Source organism: Lutra lutra, chromosome 14 (assembly GCF_902655055.1).
Source record: "Lutra lutra chromosome 14, mLutLut1.2, whole genome shotgun sequence".
Taxonomy (NCBI): Eukaryota; Metazoa; Chordata; class Mammalia; order Carnivora; family Mustelidae; genus Lutra; species Lutra lutra.
Window position 1 is genome coordinate 1,366,765 of NC_062291.1, and position 19,712 is coordinate 1,386,476.

Genomic DNA, 19,712 nt, shown 5'->3' on the forward strand with positions numbered 1-19,712 from the left:
TTGTCTCTTTTCTTCCTATGCTTTAAATTCCCACTCTTATGCTTTATATTCACCAATAAAGATTAAGCCTGGGAAACCCTAGACCCCCACCCTCAACCCCAATAAAAGCAGAACTCCGGGCCTGTGCACTCTTCCCCGCACAGCCTCACTATATGGCCCCAGGTATGCTGTGTAATGTCTAGGTGTTGTAAGTAATAAACTCCTATTTTTTCAAAGCTTCCTGGTGGCTGCTGTAGGGCATCTTACAATCATAATAAGAAAGATGAAGTCCAGTCAGACCACAACACTGGTTGATGGTAGGTTGAGACCAGCCCCAAACTGTCCCTTCTCAGCTATATAATTTACAAATATTTTCTTCCATTCTGTGGGTTGTCTTTTTACTTCCTTGACGGTATCCTGTGAAGCATAAAATGTTAATTTTGGAGTTGCAGTTTAAGATGGTCACTCACTTCCTCCCACGGACACACAGAATCTACAGCCATGTATGGAACAGTGTCCTCTGGGTAGAGAGGGGGACTCGCTGAGAGACTACTCATCAGGTGAAGGAGAAAAACGCACAGAGAAACTGGTAATAGAGTTAATTTTCATGTATGGTGTGAGGTAGGGATCCAACTTCGTTATTTCATAGGTGGATGCCCAGATGTTCCCAAAAACACTTGTTGAAAAGACTGTTCTTTTATTTTGGCACCTTTGTTGAGAATCAGCCGGCCATCAGTCAAAGACTGTAAATGACAGAAGCTAATCCAAGGACAGTTTTGGGCCCCAGAGTGAGGCAAGTGATATACCTGACACAGGTTTGAGACAAACACCTGCTTCAAAAGGATGCTGTGAGGGCTTCCGTCAGGGTAGGCATCATTCTAAGTGCCTTACAAACATCATCTCTTGTCACCCTCACGGCAATCCTCTGAGGGTAAATACAAGTATTCTCTCCTATAGAGGAGGAAACTGAGGCACAGAGGGGCCAGGCAGTTCGGGCATAACTGTTCAGCCAGTAAGGGGAGAGGGTAAGAGGAGGAAGCCAGGCTCCAAATCCAGGCAGTTAAGAAGTCTAGCACAGTCCCTGCCATATCGCAAGCTCTCAGAGAAGACCAAAAAAGTAGCTATTATTTATAAAATGAAAGTAACAACAACTACGTTACAGGTTTTTGATGCTGTGTGCAAGTGTTGCTTTATAAACTCTAAAATCCCATTTCACTGATGTAAGGGGGATGCCAGATTTATGCATTTTCACTGGCCACATCTGTGACGTGACCCAGGACTTCTCTTTGTGGAAGGTTCTGCCGGCAGAAGAGCCTTTCCTAAAGGTACCTATTCCTGCTTCAGCCTTAAACCGGCTATGATGCACAGAGAATCAAGTAGGTTTGTTGTTTTCAAAGCCTCTTCAATCTCATGGAAAGTTTGGTTCATCTGTTTCCGGAGAGGTTTAGAATACACGGAGCTCACACCCTCACAGACACGTGCACGCACAGAAACATCACAGTCCTGTGCGTCCAGCTCTGGGAAGCTGCCTTTCCCTCGAGGCCCTTTATTATTTCAAAAGGAAAAGCAACGTGTGAAAATAAACCTTCAGGCTGTCATCCAGATAGTCAGGAACTCAAGATGCGCTGAATAGCAAAGACAGATAATTGCTGTCTTCCAAAGGGAAGTTGTCAAGAACTTCAAAGAAAGGAAAGCGAGTTTGTTTCCATCAAGTAAGGCTGCAGATAAGAAATTTGCTGTTGATGAGGAGGTGGGGGAAACCCAGCATAAACGCCAGTGTTAATTACCCTGCTGTGATACAGATTCCCCGGGGAATCCGGATGGAATACAGACTGTGATATAGCTCCTGAGGAAAACATGCCCCCTTGATAGCATGGACTCCTGCTTCTGTGGAAAGTTCAGTCCGGGACCAGAAGAGGGAAGTCAGCCCCAGAAAGGATCACTTTGCTAAAGACATTTGCATTAGTGTCCCATCATGGCTGTATTCAGTGACCACAAATTTGGTGTTTGAATGATACAAGCACGTCGTCTTGTATTTCTGGAGGTTGGAAGTCTGAAATGGATCTCACATCCTGGGGTCAGCAGGGCTGCGTTCCTTCTGGAGGAGGTCAGTGTCCATCTCCTTGGAAGCCGACTGTGTTCCTTGGCTCTTCGTCCTCTTCCGCAGTGTAACTGCATCACCGTCATCTCTGCCCTCACCGTCACCGTCACTACTCCTCGTCTGACTCTGAAGCCCTGCCTCCCTCTTGGACAAACTCTTGTGATGACATTGGGTCCACCCAGATAATCTGCATAACCTCCCCATCTCGAGCTCCTGACCTTAGTCCCATATGTGAAGTCTCTTTGGACACAGCAGCTACCAGGGTATGGGTCCTGGGGATCACAACATGGACATCTTTGGGGGCTCTTATTCTGTCTGCCTTTCTGCTTTCAAGAGAACAGGTCAGGAGCCCAGTTTGCCTGACCTGCTCCAATTTGAGGCAAGACCAGAAGGGCATAAGGCTGTACTTGTATTCCTAAAGGAGCAGGCATCCTGGGAGATGCCCTGAGAACCTGTGGGAGGAGAGTAGCCAGACCAGGTGGTCTTGGACCTGACATTCCCTTTTATTTGTTTTTTAAGTAAAACTTTTTATTTGAGAGTGGTTTTTGATTTACGGTGAAGTTGTAAAGATCGTATAGAAAGCTCCCATATACTTCATACCCAGTTCCCCTATTATTAACAGCTTAAATTAGTGTATTTGTTACAATCAATGAACCAACACTGATACATTGTTATTAACAAGAGCTCACACTCTATTCAGATTTCCTTGGTTTTTATCCAATGCCCGTTTTCTGTCCCAGGATCCCTTATTTCACTGAATCCTCGTTTCTTCTTGGGTTCCTCTTGGCTGTGACATTTTCTCCAACTTCCCTCATTTTTTATGACCTTGACAGTTTTGAGACATACTGAGTCAGGTATTTTATAAAACGTCTTTTGTTTGGGATGTGTCTGATGTCCTTCTCATAATTATATTGGGGTTATGCAATTTTTGGAGTGAGGCCGCTGGCATAAAGGGCCGTTTTCATCACGTCTTACCCAGGGCGTGTCCTAACAGGGGGTGTTTAACTTGGTCACATGGTGGAGGCATGCCTGGCAGGCGTCCCTACTGTGAAACCACTCTTTCCTCTTTCCTCACTGTACTCGATAAACATGGGGCTTTGCACGGGGCCACGGCTGCAGAATTCTGAGACCACCCCACATGTATATTGTCGTTGAACAATTAAGTAAGTGGATGACAATGGGAGTCAAGGGTCCCTCTGTTGGAGGGGAGGTTACAGAGGCAAGGGGAGGTGGCTACAAGAGCCACGTGGCAAGGCACTGCAGTCGAAGACCAGTATGAACTCATGTTTGCTTTTTTTTTTTTTTTAGATTTTATTTATTTATTTGACACAGAGAGAGAGAGGTAACGAGAGCAGGTACACAAGCAGCGGGAGAGGAAGAAGCAGACTCCCCACTAAGCAGAGAGCCTGATGTGGGACTCGATCCCAGGACCCTGGGATCATGACCTGAGCCGAAGGCAGACGCTTAACGAATGAGCTGCCCAGGCACCCCTCATGTTTGCTTTAATGTACAGATAGATTGCTGGATAGGGCGATGCCCACAGTTGTGTGTAGACACGGTTTACAGTACACAAATAACTCTCTTGCTCTGTCAGCTGAGAGGACCTTGGATGATGGTACCCCAGTAGCATGATACCCCAGTAGCAATAAACAGAGCCAGCGCCAGATCTCTGTGTCCTAAAACCATTCTCCAAGAAAAGGAACCAGAAGTCCCAGGAGAAATGGCTGATTCTAGGACCAGGGCAGAAAATACACAAGGGGAGTCTGAAGTATCTCATCGGGCCAGAAAGTAAGGGAGTGATTTAAAAAAAAAAAAAAAATCCCACGGTGATGGGGTAGATCATACGAACATGGGAGCCAGTATTCAGAGCCACAAGAATCTGGCCTTCTCTTTGAACGAACAGTGGTGTCTGCTACCAGGCACTGAATGGTATTTCACACCCAGCCAAGGCCATGCAGACATCCTCATGTCGATCCTCACAATATTCTTGGGAACATTTTTCTCAGTTTATGAACAAAGAAGTGGACACTTGAGACAATGACGTGAACCAAGATCACACATCTGGGAAGTGACCTCTAGGACTCATGACCTGCATATTCAGGGTCTGCTCCCAAATGTCACCCAGGGCCTGCTCCCACAGCCTCTGGAGGCCCTTCTCATGAGTGGTCGGCCCACAGAGGTCTCCCAGACTAGGACTCATGCTCCTGGTGTGGCTTCTGGTGCATCTCCCCTTCTCCAGAAGATGGTAAGCTTGTCAGGGCAAGACAGGTGTCTCCCTTTCCCTTGATCTCTCCCCCAGTGGCCAGCAGAGTGCTGGGTACATGGTCCCATAAGTGCCTGTTCCCTTGCCTTCCCTGTCTCCAAGGTAAATCCCACTTCCTTCTCCGGAGAGCACAGTTTCCTGCAGGATCAGCACACACTGGGCACCACATCCATAAGAAGCCTAAAGCAGAAGGCGGAGTTATTAAACCTTTCTCTGTTTTACAAGTCACATCTCTTAAAACTCTTGGTGCTTCAAGCCAAGATTCCTTTCCTTTTAATTTAGAAGCTTCCAAAATCTGTGAACCCTACATGTCCGTCAGATATACGCCCTATGCTGACGTAAAGAGGGAGATCCAAAGCCCAAACAATAGAGCCCTTAGTGCCCATGTGGAGGGGGGGCCGGAAAGGGAGCTGGGCTCCTGCCATCAGGTGTGCCCCACCACCTGCCATAGGGTCCCCTCAAACGGGTCTAGTGGCGGCAGCCAGTCACCGCCATCTGCCCCAAAGTTGAAGGCATAATGGTAAAGCCTCGGCCACCTTCAGACTGCGGAACCAGAGAGCCAACATCGCGTGGACGGGACTGTGCCGGGGCGGGGGGGGCAGACTGGACTGGCTTTTCCCTCAAGGAGTGAAGACCGGATGTTCCCATCTTGTGGTCCTTGTGGTACTTCTCCACCCAGGCAAGGGGGCTCTGTGATCTAAGGACCCAGCGAGGGTCAGAAGATGCTGAAGATCCCAGCATCTAATGTTGCCAAGGCCCCACAGGCATAGAGGGGGGAAAGGGCGGTGTCCAGAGTTGAGAGAAGGACATGTCTCAGAAGACAATTGTTTGGACAGTGCTGCCTTCCTGCTCTTAAAAGAGCTGGCTCTGGCACAAAGGAGTTTTCTTTTTCCTTATCTGACGAGGTGTCATTTAAATCTGTCTCTGTCTGTATCTATATAAGGGCAGACACCTGGCTGAAAAGTGAAAATGCAAAGTAATGAAATGCCCTCTCTGTCTTCTAGACATCAGCTGGGGTCGTATGGCTCCTAAGATTGAAATGAGATAGGCTTGAACCCTCCTTCCTCCTGTGGAAAATCCAACATCCTCCCTCTACACCCCAGGAATGGAGAGACTTATTTTCACGTTCATATTTTTTTCTGAGCTAGTACCACTACCAGATTCACTCAATTTATAGATCATTTCAAAACTCTGTTGTACTGGGGTGCCTGGGTGGCTCAGTCTTTGGGTGTCTGCCTTCAGTTCAGGTCGTGATCTCAGGGTCCTGGGATCAAGTCCCGCATCAGGCTTCCCTGCTTGGCAGGAAGCCTGCTTCCCCCTCTCCTGCTCCCCCTGCTCATGTTCCCTCTCTTGCTGTGTCTCTCTCTGTCAAATACATAAATAAAATCTTTTTATTTTATAATAACATTAAAAAAAACCCCACAAAACTCTGTTGTACTGGAATAGAGTTAGAGAAACCAATAGGAACTCATATTTAACTTAACATATATGCAAATGTATATATGGAAATAATTATAGATGTATGTATATGTGGGTTAATATACCCATCAATATTCCTTAGCTCTGCCTGTCAGGAGGGCCTAGAAACAGCAATAAACACCCCAGGAGCAGTGAGCACACTAGTGCCCAGATCTTGGTTTCTAAATATCATTCTCTAATAAAAGGACTCCTTGGAGAAGTGATTGATTCTTGAGCAAGGAAAATCCAACATATGCCTGGAGTGTATCACTGTAGGAGAAAGTAAGGAAGTGCACCATCAACAAAAGTATTGTGCTGTCAAAGGGAAGAGAACCTAATGGCCAAAGTCAGAATGACTTGACAAGAAAATAGGTAACATAGCCCTGGATTATAACCCAGAGTGTATATGGAAGTGATGACTGCTTTCATTAGTAATGGGTGAAGAGAGGCAGCCTCTCTTTCCAGAAGATTCTGAACAATGTATGGAGAGACTCCCAGCTGCAGGGTATGGATGGATCCCCCATCCCCCTCCTTTAAGCTCTAAGCCTAGGTTCTAAAAAGTATTGTAGGGAAAGTAAAAAATAGTACGTTAGGCTGGAGAAACCTGGCAGACACCCCCTTAGCCTCGCAATGAGGACAAATGCCACCTGGGGAGACACGCCATCTCATACGACCTTCTATATGATGTGATGAGAAGGGCACTTGGCCTCTTTGGTGTTCTTTCCAAAAATCCATAACCCTGATCTGATCATGAGAAAAAAATGAGAGAAATCCAAATTAAGAGACCTTCTCCAAAAATCCCTGAGCAGTACTCCTCAAAACTGTCAAGCTCATGAAAAATAAAACAAAACAAAAAAACTGGAGAGGACTTGAGAAACTGTGATGATGAGAGCAAGAAAATATGAACACTAGATGCAGCGTGGTGCCCCCATGGGGTCCTGGGACATAGAGGGGGCATTCGTGGGAAAACAGCCAAAACCCAAGTAACTTCTGGAATTTATGTAATAGTAACACAGCAAGCCTGGTTGCTTAGCATGACCGCTGTGCCCAAGGTATGAAGACAGGAACAACAGGGGGACTGGGTGCAGGATATACAGAAAGAAGCTCTATGTACTCCTGCTGCAACTTTTCGTGTACATCAAAATTTTTTCCAAAGGAAGTGTTTATAAAAAAGAAATCTGAAATTGAGCTTCAAAATAATAAATCCTTAAGGCATTCCATAAACATGTACATCACACTTACTGTTCCAGAAACGTCTCCAAGGGCAACAAAAATATTACGAAGCCCTCCTTCAGATATCATTGTCAGGCCGAGTCTGTGCGAAGCCGGCCGACTCTGGGGCCACGTTCTCAAACACTCACCACCTCACCCTTCCACTCAGGTCCACTGCCCTGGCCTGCACCAGGCCCACCGAGGCTGCTTTCAGACCTGCTCTGACAATCACCTGGAAGATTCCCGGACACAAAAGCAAACGAACCTCCTTGTGCACAGCTGACTGGACTCGGACGTGCAGAAATGGAGAGCTGTCCCATTTCTGAGCTGAGCACCAGAGGGCTCACGTTGAAAAGCCCCGCCTGGGCCATCTCCACCGGGCTGAGCTCCTGCCGCTGTCCCCCCCCCCCCCCCCACCGACCCCAGTTCCTGGGCATAGCTCAGGCTGAGGACTTTACCTTCCCCTCTGTTTACTGCCCTCCACCTTGTCTATATGAGGGGAGTTTTCACAGTTGGATTTTTTCCCCCACAGGGCCCAGACTGGCCTGACACCAGAGCCCCTCCACTGTCTGGGGGACATCCTGGAGACCAGGGAAGCCCTGCATGAGCTCGCTCCAGAGGTGAGGGCCCCGCAGGCCAGGGAGGACACAGAGCTTCTGCAGGGAGGCGGGCCGAGGCTCTGTCAGGATAGCCGCAGGTCAAGATGGCATTCGGGAGCCCAACCTGTCCCAGAGCTATAAACAGTGACCGTAGGCAGGATTTCAGAGCTTCTGGGCCGAGAGGGATCCTGGAGGTGAGGGTTCTGCCCCTTGTTTCACAGATGTGGAAGATAAGGCCCAAGATGGGAGCACTGAGTCTCGGAGGGACTGTCCCTGGGTGAAGCCGGGAGAACCCGGACAGTCCCGCCCGGAGCAAAGAGGTGGTACAGGCCAGGAGGAGGAGGAGGGCGCCCCTAGAGGCTGTCAGGCGCACAGTGAGAGCGGCCTGATGGGGCCCTGCTGTGGGGGGAGAGCAGCCCACCCCCGCGCACTCTACAGGGGCAAAGGGGTCCAGGCCAAGGGTCCCCATCTCAACGATCCCCCCAGCTCAGCAGACGTGCCTTCTCCCGCAGCTTCTCAGGACCCCGCAGCCCGTGACCAGCTCCCCGGGATATTCTAACCAAGGCTCCGAGCGAAGGTGATGCAGTTCCAGGTGCTGCAGAGAATTTCCATGAGGGCTTCCGAGGACGAGGTGAAAGCGATCGCGTCCACTTCTGAAGAAGATAAAACAGAGGAGTTCCTGGGAGCTGCTAGCCTGTACTGTGACCACTGCTCAGACTTCCGCTTGGGAAGCTGATAAAATCTACCTTTCTAGTATTTTTAAGCCCAAGCTTCTTGGAGACGGCAGCTGTTTTCCGTTTTTATTTATGTACGACCTGCTCTGTGCAGCTCACTAAGCTGAAGAAGCCTGGGAATAAAGTTTGAGACAAAGGTTAATGAAGCTCTTTGTCAAGAGAGAAAGGATGGAAGGAAGGAGTAAAAAAAGGAAGGAAGGAAGGAAGGAAGGAAATCAAACCGGAGCTGCACACCAGGCCAGCCTGGGCCCTGAGCCTCTGCAGAGGCGGAGGGTGGCTTCTGTCTCTGGCTGATGGCAGCCAGTGAGAGGGGCTCCTGTCCTCTTCTCCCACAGCATAAAGACACCTGTCGCTTCCCGTCCTCGGACAAAGCGGCTCAGCCTCCCTGCTGCACCAGCCCTTGTCATATCCTTCGGGGGCTGGGGCCAAAAGTGAACACGGTTGCCTTCCTCCCTCCCAGAGCTCGGCTGCTCAGGGCCCTGGGTGGGGGCCTGAGGGGGCTCAGGGCCCTGCCAGGGGGCTCCGCCTCCATCTCCAGGGCAGTGTGGTCCTAATTTCCAAAATTAACTCTGCTGTCTTGACATTAACCGCCCTAGTAAACATGCCCATACGTTACCGGGGAGGAAAGGCCAGGAAGCCCCTATCAGCTGCAAGCTCGCAAGCTCCGTTAATTCTGGACCGGAAACAAGCCCCGGGGTTGGGGAGGCATGGCAGGGGTGGGGTGGGGGGGTGCGCCCTGGGGTCTTTGGGAGCGCAGCAAGAAAAGGCACTGATAATGTACACAAGGCACTTCTTCAGCCCCCTGGGGGAGGCAGGAAGTGGGGGTGGCCTGCTCTCCCAGCCGGGCTGGAGGACCCGCAACCCAGCTCAGGTTCAAGGATAATTCCCTCTGCCGGCTGGGTGGCGTCCCACCCTCTACAGCTCCCCCACGGCCGCCCAAGTCCCTGAGACCTAATAATACACACAAATCAGAAGGCAGACCACAGGCCGTGGCCATGCAAGGAGAGGGAGTGAGCTGACACCTGCCCCAGCCTGTCCCCACTGGCCTCACCCTCCCTCCAGCCACAGAGCTGGCGGCCCCGCCTGGTGCCCAGAAGAGCCCTAAACTGAGAGGATGAGAGCACCCGGAGAGGGGGGGGGAGGGCAGGCATGTGGGGTGAGCGGTCAGTGCTCCTGGCCCAGAAAGCCTGTTCTCTCCCCACACCCTCCCGCCGGCTCCAGCTCCCAGAGGACACGGGGCAGCCCGCCCCGCAATGGAAAGTCAGGCGGGCAGAGTGAGCGGAGGCCGCTAGGAAGATGGACGAGTTCCAAACTGGCTTAAGGATGTCGATGGGCTTTGTCCTCCATGCTGACTCTGACTGAAAGGATCTAAAAGAGAGATGCCCTCTTTTATCCATCTCCCCCCAAAAAGGCCCGACAGCTCTGCGTTTCCAGGGCTGCCCTTGACTTCTCCACCATGCCCACCACCACGCTCCCCAGGGATTCGGGACTGGGCAGCAGGAGAGTAACATGTTAGAGACACAGGCTTCCTGATGCCATAACAGCCTGGGACTCCGCGATCAACTTGCAGGTTGGCTTTCTAACCTGCAAAGTGGGAACCCTTCTCGCTTTCCTCCTGAACAGGCTGCTCCTTGGCCACAAAAGAAGATGCCCTCTCTGCCATTCATGAAGGGCAGAGACTCCGACCAGCAGACCCTCATGGATCCAGCCCTGGTGGAAGAAACTGTATAGGCTTTGAGGCCACTTTGCGGGCAGGGAGGGGGGGGAGGAGTGTCCCAGCCATACCTGTCAGGAAAGGTGTAGGTCTTGGAGCGGGGGATGGGGGGTGGTTTGAGCACATGGGAGAGCCAGGCACTAGAGCCTATGTCCAGGAGAATGGGGCCCTCAGCTCCCGCCACAGTGTTCAGATGGGTAGGGGACAGGGAGGGTGGGGCGGGGGAGGACAGCACATGCACCAAGCCTGGCTGGCCCCTGTGCTTTCCCAGCAGGATCTGGATCCTCTTGTCTCTGACCCAGGGCCTATCAAAGCCACTCTTGGCTTTAAAGTTTGAGTTTAAAACTAGGCTTACTAGTGCAAGAGGGAAAAAAACCCAGACCACTTGTCAGTGTCCCTCTACTTCCTTTTAGGGTCAGACAGAGCGTATGAAAGAGAGGACAGCTGCCTGATCTAGGAGGCCCCAGAGAGGCGAGGTCTGTGCCAGTGGCCTGCTCCTGTAGGCATGGCCCCAGGGCACTCGGAGCTGTGCTGGGGTGAGGGGCTCAGCCTGTCTGGTCCCCAGCCTCCGTGCACAGGCAGGTCCTGGGGCCTTGGGTCACCAGGATCTTGCCCTGAATGTGAGGATTCTTTCCATGGAGAGACCAGAAACGCTCATGCCTCTTCTCCACGAGGCCCAGGAGCTGGGATCCTGGGGATACAAGGGCACGACAGCGTGCTGGCTGTCCACCCCTGGCAAAGCATGGCAAGAAGAATGCATGGCCCAGCTCACCGGGTCCTTCCGGGCAAGAGTAAACACTAATTCTCCTGTCAGCACCTCGGAAGCACCAGGATTAACATAATCAATATCCCCCTCCCCCATGAGTTGATGCAAACAAGTTAACTTCAGGAGGCAGGGCCCAGATTGCTCAATGGCTCTCCTCCTGGAGATCATCCAAATGGAAGATAATCCAGGGAGGCTCAAAGACATGCAGCAGAGCACCTCGTGCCCTTGACCCCTGCCAGCGAGCTCAGACAGGCTGGTGGTGTTCCCATGGCAAATCAAAGAAAAGGCAGCACACATTGTCTAGAAGGCGGTGGGGAGCGGAGCTCTTCTCAGGCCTGGGCCTGCCAGCCTCCCCCTCGGCACAGCGGACAGTGACACTGGGTTCTCCGGTCCCTTTGCGGTCATCCCCCAACCCTGCAAGACTTTCCACAGATGAGGAGATGGAGGTGCAGAGAAACGGAATGACGTGCACAAGGTGACCGGGCTCGTAGAATCGCAGCCCCCATCTGACGACCAGCCTTGGTCTCCTGCATTTGTCCCTGACCGGCTGCTGGTGGCTCTAGCCCGGGGAGGGCGGCAGCCTTCCGCTCTCCGTTAAGAAGCCCTATTCGGCCGGCTGTCACCATCAAGTGCCTTTGAGCACAGCTTCCCAAGCCCCTCCCGCAGCTGCCACCACCCCCTGGTGCCAAAGCCCAGGCTGCAGTTCGGGTGGCCTCCGCTGGGTCCCGGATCATTAGCGGCGCGGCTGCCTGAGGCCTGGCGAGCCTCCCCTCCCGGGGCAGCCAGGGCTCCGGCGCCTGCGTATTGAAAAGGCGAAGATCTCCTGGTAAGAGGCAGGGATCGCTTTATAATTCCTACTCAGACGCCCGGCGATCCCCTCGGCCTCATCCTCAGCCACCAGATCCCCCTCACCAGCTGCGAGGCTTATTTCACGAGTCAGATATGAACAGGCTCCGATATAAAAATAGAGGCAGGCGCTGGGAGCTGGCACGGTGACTCACCGTGTGGCAGGCGGTGGGGGGGGCGGACAGCTGCGGGCCTCCCCTCCACGTCCTCTCCCTTCACCCCCTCTCCCCTCCCCTCCCCTGCTCCGCCTCTGCCCCATCCCCTCCCCTCTTTCCCAAGCTTCTTCCTCCCTCTCCTCCTCTTCCCCCCTCCCCTGTTCTTACCTTGCTCCTCCCCCTCCCCCCGCCCTTCCCCCCTCCCTTCTCTCCGCCCCCTCCCAGCGCCAGGAGCACAGGTCCTCAGAGCAGACAAGGTATAAAGCAGTGCTATTTGAGGCAGGTTCCCCCAAGGCTCATTTACTGTTTAAGATTCCCCTGCATTCGTGCCTGAGATAGGAGGAAACGCCAAAATAGCACAAACTCTCATTCTCCTGTGGACTTCCTGGATCTTCTAAGGAGAACCCTCCAGTTCCGATGATCCTCCCTGCCAGCTCCAAGGTGGGAGCAGACTGGCAGGAAGTGGAAAGGTTGTAGCCCAGGCCGTACCCCATCCTAGAGGCCCAGGCCCCACCCCCATCTCAGAGCCCAGGCTGCACCCCCATCCTAGAGGCCCAGGCACTCCTCCACATCTCTGGCGCCAGGTCCGTTCCTCCCTCCCCTCCTGCAGCTCCTTCTCCAGGTGCCAGTCTGCCCCATGTCCCACACCCACCACAGCATGTCCCACTCCCGCCACAGCTCACTAGCTCCCCGGTTTCCGCGAGCATCCTAATGTGAATCAGAGGCTGAGTCAGAGGCCCGAGAGCTGTCGTGGGGTGGAGTCTTTCCTCCTGCGTCTGGTGATGCCAGGTTCGCTCTGTCTCTCCTTCTGTCTAAAATGGTTCAATAGGTTTCCATCACTCTTGGATTAAAGAAAAAATAGATCCTCTGCAATGGAGGGTCTGCTCAAGCCTGGTGTGGCCCCTTCTGCATCCCCCTCCCCCTGATACTGTGAGCCCCCTGAGGGCTGAGACCCTGAGCCTTTGGCTCACCACCCTACCTCCTGGCGCAGGGCCGGGCGCACAGTAAGTGCTCAGTAAATGTATGTTGAATAAATCAGCAAGTTAACTGCTGACAAGTGGGTGTGCAACCAACAGGCAACAGGGGAGTCCCAGAGTTCTGGATCCTTTTAGCAAATGAGCAGAAGGACAGTCAGGACCAGAGTTTGGATGTCTTGACTTCTCAGACTTAAAGGACAGCCCCCGTGCCTGTGTCCTTAGACAACCAGGAAGCTGGGTGGAGGAAAAGGATACTCCCATGGCTGTGAACCATGACCCTGTATTCTCCCGTGGCCTGGAACAAATCTGTTTGCCTCACAGCGTCCAGATTGTCCTTTGGAAAAAGTACAGCCGCTCAGCACAGGGCCGGGGTGAGGGTGCGGCAAGGAGTCGCCCAGGGGGCAGGGAAGGAAGAGGGAGAGCCCTCCGGGAGAACAGCACCCACCCTGAGCCCGGGGCCTGGGTGTGTTTTTCCGGGTGAAGCCCCTTCAGTCTCAGAGGGGCCGAGACCCTGGCTTTCAGGTTCCTGGCACTCGAGCAGGCAGGTTCAGCCTCATTGTCCCTGGCGGTCAGAGCGCAGGTCCTGCCTGGGGCCTGGTCTACCCCTGCGGCCCAGCCCTCCACCAGCCTGCTCCGCTCTGGGCCCTGAAAGTCTGAGACAGGAAGCAGAGGAAAACCCAGGTTCCAGAGAACCTGCCAGAGATAGATGTGGAGCACAGGAGGCCCCCCTTTTAAGCATTTACTGAAGAAGTTCAAATACAGTCAAGTGATTCTCTAGCGCGCCTCTCGGTGCCTAGAGTAGGAGAGAGCTTCACAACTATATGTTGGGGGTGGATTTGGAGCACTCTGGCTTAGGAAGGGCCAAGTGTGAGACGGTGCTCTGAGGAATTTGCAGGGAAGCTGGGCGTTGGAGACACTCTGCCTTCGTTGGAGACATTCTGCCTTCTCCCAGCTCACCAGCTCATCCGGCTCCCGAGTCATTCAGAACAGCCTCTCCTTTCCCATGTGTGACTAGGGCAGAACCATGGGCCGCTCCTCCCCCTCTGACTAGATAAGGATCCGGGACCAGAAAACAGTCTCTGCCAAGTTCGCCCAGGACTGCTCTGGAGCCCAGAGCAGAGAAAAGAAAGGAGCAAGTGGAGCTCCTTTCAGGGGTGCCACCTGGGGATCACACATGACACAGCGGTGGTCTTCGTCGTCGTCGTCGTCGTCGGATCCCCTGCCCGGCCCAAACCCCGAAGCTCTTCCCTCTGTCTCAGGAGCTGGCTTGCGAGCGCATCTGCCCAAACTCATCCCCGCTGCTGGAAATACCATCAGGACTTCTGGAGCTCTTCTCTTCTGTTTTTTTTTTTTTTTTCTTTTTTTCCCCCATTTTGCACTTGACTATTTTTAATAGTAACATAATACACATTTCTTGAAGAAAAATAAAGTTGGAACAGACATTGAAGTATAAAAAAGGCAGAAAAAAATCACCTTTCAACCCACTTGCAGCAGCTGTTGTGTTGACTTTGACCCAGGCCCTTTGTCTCTTTTGCCCTTCATTTTTTTTTTTTCATGCTTCAACTGATCCCTGTTGACACATGGCACGTTAGCATTGGACCGCGAGGGCTCCAGGCGCCCCGGCCTCCCCACTGGTACCCCGTCAGCCTGGGGAATATTCCAGACCCAGAGCATTTTAGACCCAGAGAAAAAACAACAGCTTTAAAATAAGGCAGCAGAATTGGGGGCAAAATTCCTGAAGCCTGCCTATGAGATTTGTGCCATTTTCCATCGGTGGCCAAAGCCAAGCCTGAGAAGGAAGAGCCGTGGAGTTACGTTTTTAGAGAATATGGCAGGCTAAATTCTCAGAATCAACACTCCCATTGCAAACGACTTTTTTAAAAAGCCAGATAAAGAATTTTTGAAATCTTAGCAGGCACTGAAGAGTTGACAAGATACTAGGGAATTAGGCCAAAATCTGAGGGAAGCCAGAAGTGTGGCAATTCTGGGAGCAGCTCTCGCTCTGAGAGCGTTTGTTTATCTAACTTACCTGGCACTGGAGGTTTAACAGCTTTGTAAAGCTTGGGGCCTTCCTCCATGAAGCTGAAGGGCTACCCCACAGGAGACAAGGGAAGGTGTGAACCAGAAGTAAACCCCACCGCATACGGCCTCGCCAGCTTCTGAAAGGTAAGTCACCTTGACACCGAGCACGTGGTGGCATATTGGCAAGGGGGCGGGTTCCCGAGAAACTGAACACAGCTGAGTCCTCACGTGTATCTGTGGTCCCGATTTGTATCACCTGGGACCACCAGGCGGTGACTTTTATCATCATTTCAGAAGAGCTGTATCCTAGGAGATCCCTGGCAGAAGCAAATGCAGATCCTTTCTGAAGAGAGGCACTTGTATTCTAGGTTTCCAAGTCTACAAGCATTCTTCAAGGACAGTGAACATGACACCGTCAACAAGGAAACACATGGAAACAAGGCGGTATCAATAAGAACCTGAACAACAGGTAACGGAAACAGACTCCAAGACTCCAGTTTCTGGGATTATTACGTCCACATTGTTTAACACACACACACACACCAAAAAAACCTTTGGATGCAGGGGCGTCTAAGTGTCTGCCTTCTGCTCAGGTCCTGATCCTGGGATCCTGGGAGCAAGCCCCAGGTCAGGCTCCCTTCTCCTCAGGGAGCCTGTTTCTCCCTCTCTCTCTCTCTCTCTCTCTCTGCCCCTCCCCACTGCTTGTACTTCCTCTCTCTCTCACTCTCTCTTAAATAAATAAAATCTTTTAAAAAAAACCACAATACCTTTGGATGCTTTATTAAGGAAGTAAGAGAAAAGCTAACAAATATCCATTGGAAACAGAAAGTATAAAAACATGATCTTGTTGATTTGGAAAAGAACAAAACAGAATATATAAAAATTTCCGTAAGGGAAAAAATTAATAACAGAAACTTAAAAGTCTACAAAAGAGCTTAATGATAGATTAAGTAAAAGGAAGAATTAGTAGATTGGATGATCAATTAGAGGAACTACCCACTATGCAATTCAGATAAACCCCCTAAAATGAAAAGTGTTGAAAATTTTTTAGGGTAGAACATATATGATATTCTGGGGCACCTGACTGGTTCAGTCAGTAGAGCATGTGACGACCCGCTCCCCCGCAAGATTCATTCATTTATTTCAGAGAGAGAGAAGGCAAATGCACAGAAGGGACGGGCAGAGACACTGTCAAACAGACTCCACACTGAGCATGGAGCCTGACACAGGACTCGATCTCATGACCCTGAGATCTCAATCCTGATATCACAACCTGAACCAAAATCAAGAGTCAGTCACTTAACCGACTGCACACCCAGGTGACCTAGCATGTGACTCTTGATCTAAGCGTCATGAGTCTGAGCCCTGTGTTGGGCATAGATATTACTTTAAAAAAAAACTTCTGATATTCTATTATGGCTTGCCATTTTTTTTCTTTTGATTAAAGTGTACATTGAATTAAACACACAGATCTTAATTGTATGCTCACTGAACTTGATCTGTTTGACACAATTTACATTTATCAGAATACAGAACATTTCCATCACCCCAGAAAGTTCTCAAATCTCTACCCCACTCCCCAGAGACAACCATTGTTCTGGTTTTTTCTATATCACAGACTAGTTTTGCTTGCTCTCTAATATCTATAAATGGAATATTACATATATAGGCTTCTGTGTACATTTTTTTCACCCAGCATGTTTTTGAGATACATTCATGTTGTGTGTACCTAAAGTTTTTTCCTTTCTATTGCTGAATAGTAGTCCATTATATGACTACACAGAGTTTGTTTTTCTATGATGAATACCTGAGCTATTTCCAGTTGTTTCTGGTTTTCTTTTTCTTTTTTTAAGTAAGCTCCATGCCCAGCATGAAGCCCAACTTGAGGCTTGAACTCACGACCCTGAAATCAAGACTTGGGCTGAGGTCAAGAGTCAGAGGCCTAACCCACTGAGCCACCCAGACACCCAGCTGTCTCTAATTTTTACTATTATGAATAAAGCTGCTATTAGCATACTTGTACAAGTCCTTTGGCGAATATATGTTTTTAATCATTGTGGCTAAATTCCTAGCAATAGAATTATCAGATATTAGAGCAGGTGTATGTTTAGTTTTATAAGAAACTTCCAAATGTTTTCCAAAGAGATGGTACCATTTTGAATTCCCACTCAGAGTATGAAAATTCTAGTTTCTTCACATGCTTGTCAACATCTGGGATTGTCAATCTTTTTAATTTTAGCTGTTATAGTAAGTATATAGTAGCATCTGTTTTTTTTTTTTTATTTTGTCTGTCTCTAACGACTAAAAATATTGAGCACTTTTTCGTGTGCTTACCTTTTCTTAAAATTGTGGTAAAATATACCTAATGTAAAATTTGTAATTCTAACCACCTGTTCTGTGGCATTAAGTTCATTCATTTTATCATGCAACTGTCGCCACCATCCAGCTCCAGAACTCTGTGCCCATTAAATACTAATTCCTCTCTCTTCCTCCTCCCAGCCTCTGGCAACCAGTCTCTTACTTTCTTCCTCTATGAGCTTGACTACACTAGGTATATCACGTAAGGAGGAAATTTGGACCCAGACATGGAAAGGGAGAATATGAAGTGAAGACACAGGGAGAAGATGGCCATCTATAAGCTGAGGAGAGAGGCCTCAAAACATACCAATCCCACCACCACCTTGATCTTGAACTTGTAGCCTTCAGAACTGTGAAAAAGTTAACTTCTGTTAACTTTTTAGCACCTTAGCACCTATTTTGCGGCAATATGTTACAGCAACCACAGAATATAGTATAGGTGCCATGAAGGAAATAAGTCAAGATGTGGAAAAATAAGGATCCAAGAGTGTTATGGCTGCCCCTTGGCCCATGATGTAGAGAATCTGCCATTCCCAAGGCCAGCTCTGGTAGCCAGCAGCTCTGCCCACTGATGAGATTTAGGAATCACCAATCATTATCATACAAAAGGCAATCCTGATATTATCGACACATATGAGTACCACCAAGGTCATCTTAGCACCTTCTGCAATCTGCCTTTTACTCACTCACATATCACCCTCAGAAACTTCATTATTGGGAGAAGCCATTAAGAAATTGATAAGAGGGACAGGGCCAATCAGAGGGCTCGGGGCTCCTACACCCAGAGACAGGTCCTCCAGCTTCCTATGTGACAGGACCACCCTTGTGAAGCCCCCGCATGTTCCTCATTCACATCTGACTAGCTTCCAGCTGCCTTTGCCTTCCTAAACCACCTTTGGAAGTGGTTTAGCCCTTGGTGGCTTGGGAGCTGGCTCTGGTTGTGGGTGACAAGGAAAACAGGTGGCCCAGAGTCCTGTGTTCCTACTGTGACGCCTACCCAAACTGAGTGCCATCAAGGCCAGATGTTCTCTGCTTCTTTCTGAGAGCTGCAGTTGAGGAATGTATCATCGGCTTATGGTAATTACTCAAAAGAATGATGACATATCAACAGTGCTGAAATTGATGCCTTCCAAAGGACAGACAGTACAGGGCAGAAAGGAAACGAAAGTGACAGAAATGAGACAAAGAGGAGGAGGAGGCAGCCAGGTAGGTAAGCTGACCACATAAATGCCCACATGGCAGCACTGATCCGTGGGATGAGCCCATTTCCACCTCCTGTCCTTGCGGCTGAGGCACTACCCGGTAAGAGGTGGTCCCCAACACCAGAGGAAGGGCAGACCCTCTTGAGCACAATGAAGGTTGTATTTCCCCATGAGAACCAATATTCGGAACCCATACAGCCTTGTCAGAAAACAATGGGAGGGAAGCCAGCCTCACAGTGGCAAGTGGCTGAACAGGCTACAAAACATCCACTGTGTCCACAGCATCTGAGGGTTCATGGTGCAGAGAGGGCCCTGCATCCAGGAGTTCCCATAGGCTTTGCAGTAATCAGAGTCAAGGCATAAGTGTCCAGTGATATTGGGGATCGTGGCACCAAACTCTTAAGGATGGGACCATATCTCAGCCCTCTCTGTACCTCTTGCACATGGTAGGTGGGCAGCAAAATATTTCATTTACCTTTTGTGGGTTCTACCACATCTGGGGTAATAGGTCAGGGGACAGATGCAGCTGGTAAGGACCCTGATATTCCATGGTCCAATTCAAACTTCCAAAGGTTTAAATGACAGAGCCTAGGGTATACTGTGGTCTTGGATCCTTTCCTTTCTGCCACTTAACCTTAAACCTTTTTAATCCTGGCACATTCTCTCTTCTCATGTTCTTCTCTATTCCTTCTTTCTTCAATTGAACACTGGTAATATAGATTTAGTGAAAACAAATTGGTGGCAACTTCACAAGCTCTTGTGAGAAGGAAATAAGATCCCTGATAAGTCCCACTGCCAAGTCTAAGGAAACACACCATAAGCAGTGGATGCGGGAAGTTTTTTGTTGTTTTCAATTCTCTCACTGCTCCAAAAACTGATTCTCTGAGATGGCTGTTCAGTTGGGGGGAGAAGATGTAACATTATTCACTCCACATGGGGACTTCTTGATTCTTATTACTACAAACACTCTTACAGCTATTGGACTCAGTATTTCCCCCCGCGCCCAGCACAAACATTTGTATATGCTCTAGATACACATTTTCAAAAGTTTCATTATTTACTACACCACAGCCAACATCCTCCTTCAGGACAAATATAGGAAATACAATTCACCAAATATCTATCATTGCAACCTAACAGGAAAGCTAACAGAACACTCATAAAATGTGTGATGCGTTGTTGTTGTTTTTAGAGAAGTCTCAGTAAGGAAGATAATTTTCAGACATGGCACATTCCCAGTGAAACCACACAATTAATAATATTTGCACATTTTTTTTCTGTAGAAGAGCACTATCAAAGGTAATGCAGCAGGAAAGGCTACCAGAT

At 49.9% G+C, this 19,712-nt stretch overlaps 1 long non-coding RNA gene across 2 annotated transcripts; it reads right to left on the bottom strand.

Moving 5' to 3' along the window:
- Positions 1-7,480: 7,480 nt before the first annotated feature.
- Positions 7,481-12,979, bottom strand: LOC125085248 (uncharacterized). 2 transcript variants are annotated; one of them, XR_007122827.1, is made up of 3 exons: positions 12,807-12,979; positions 12,511-12,639; positions 7,481-8,265 (listed from the first exon to the last, which is right to left on the bottom strand). It is a non-coding gene; the product is annotated as an uncharacterized LOC125085248 (long non-coding RNA). The 2 variants fall into 2 exon arrangements; XR_007122828.1 differs by having other exon boundaries at positions 7,481-8,459.
- Positions 12,980-19,712: the final 6,733 nt, after the last annotated feature.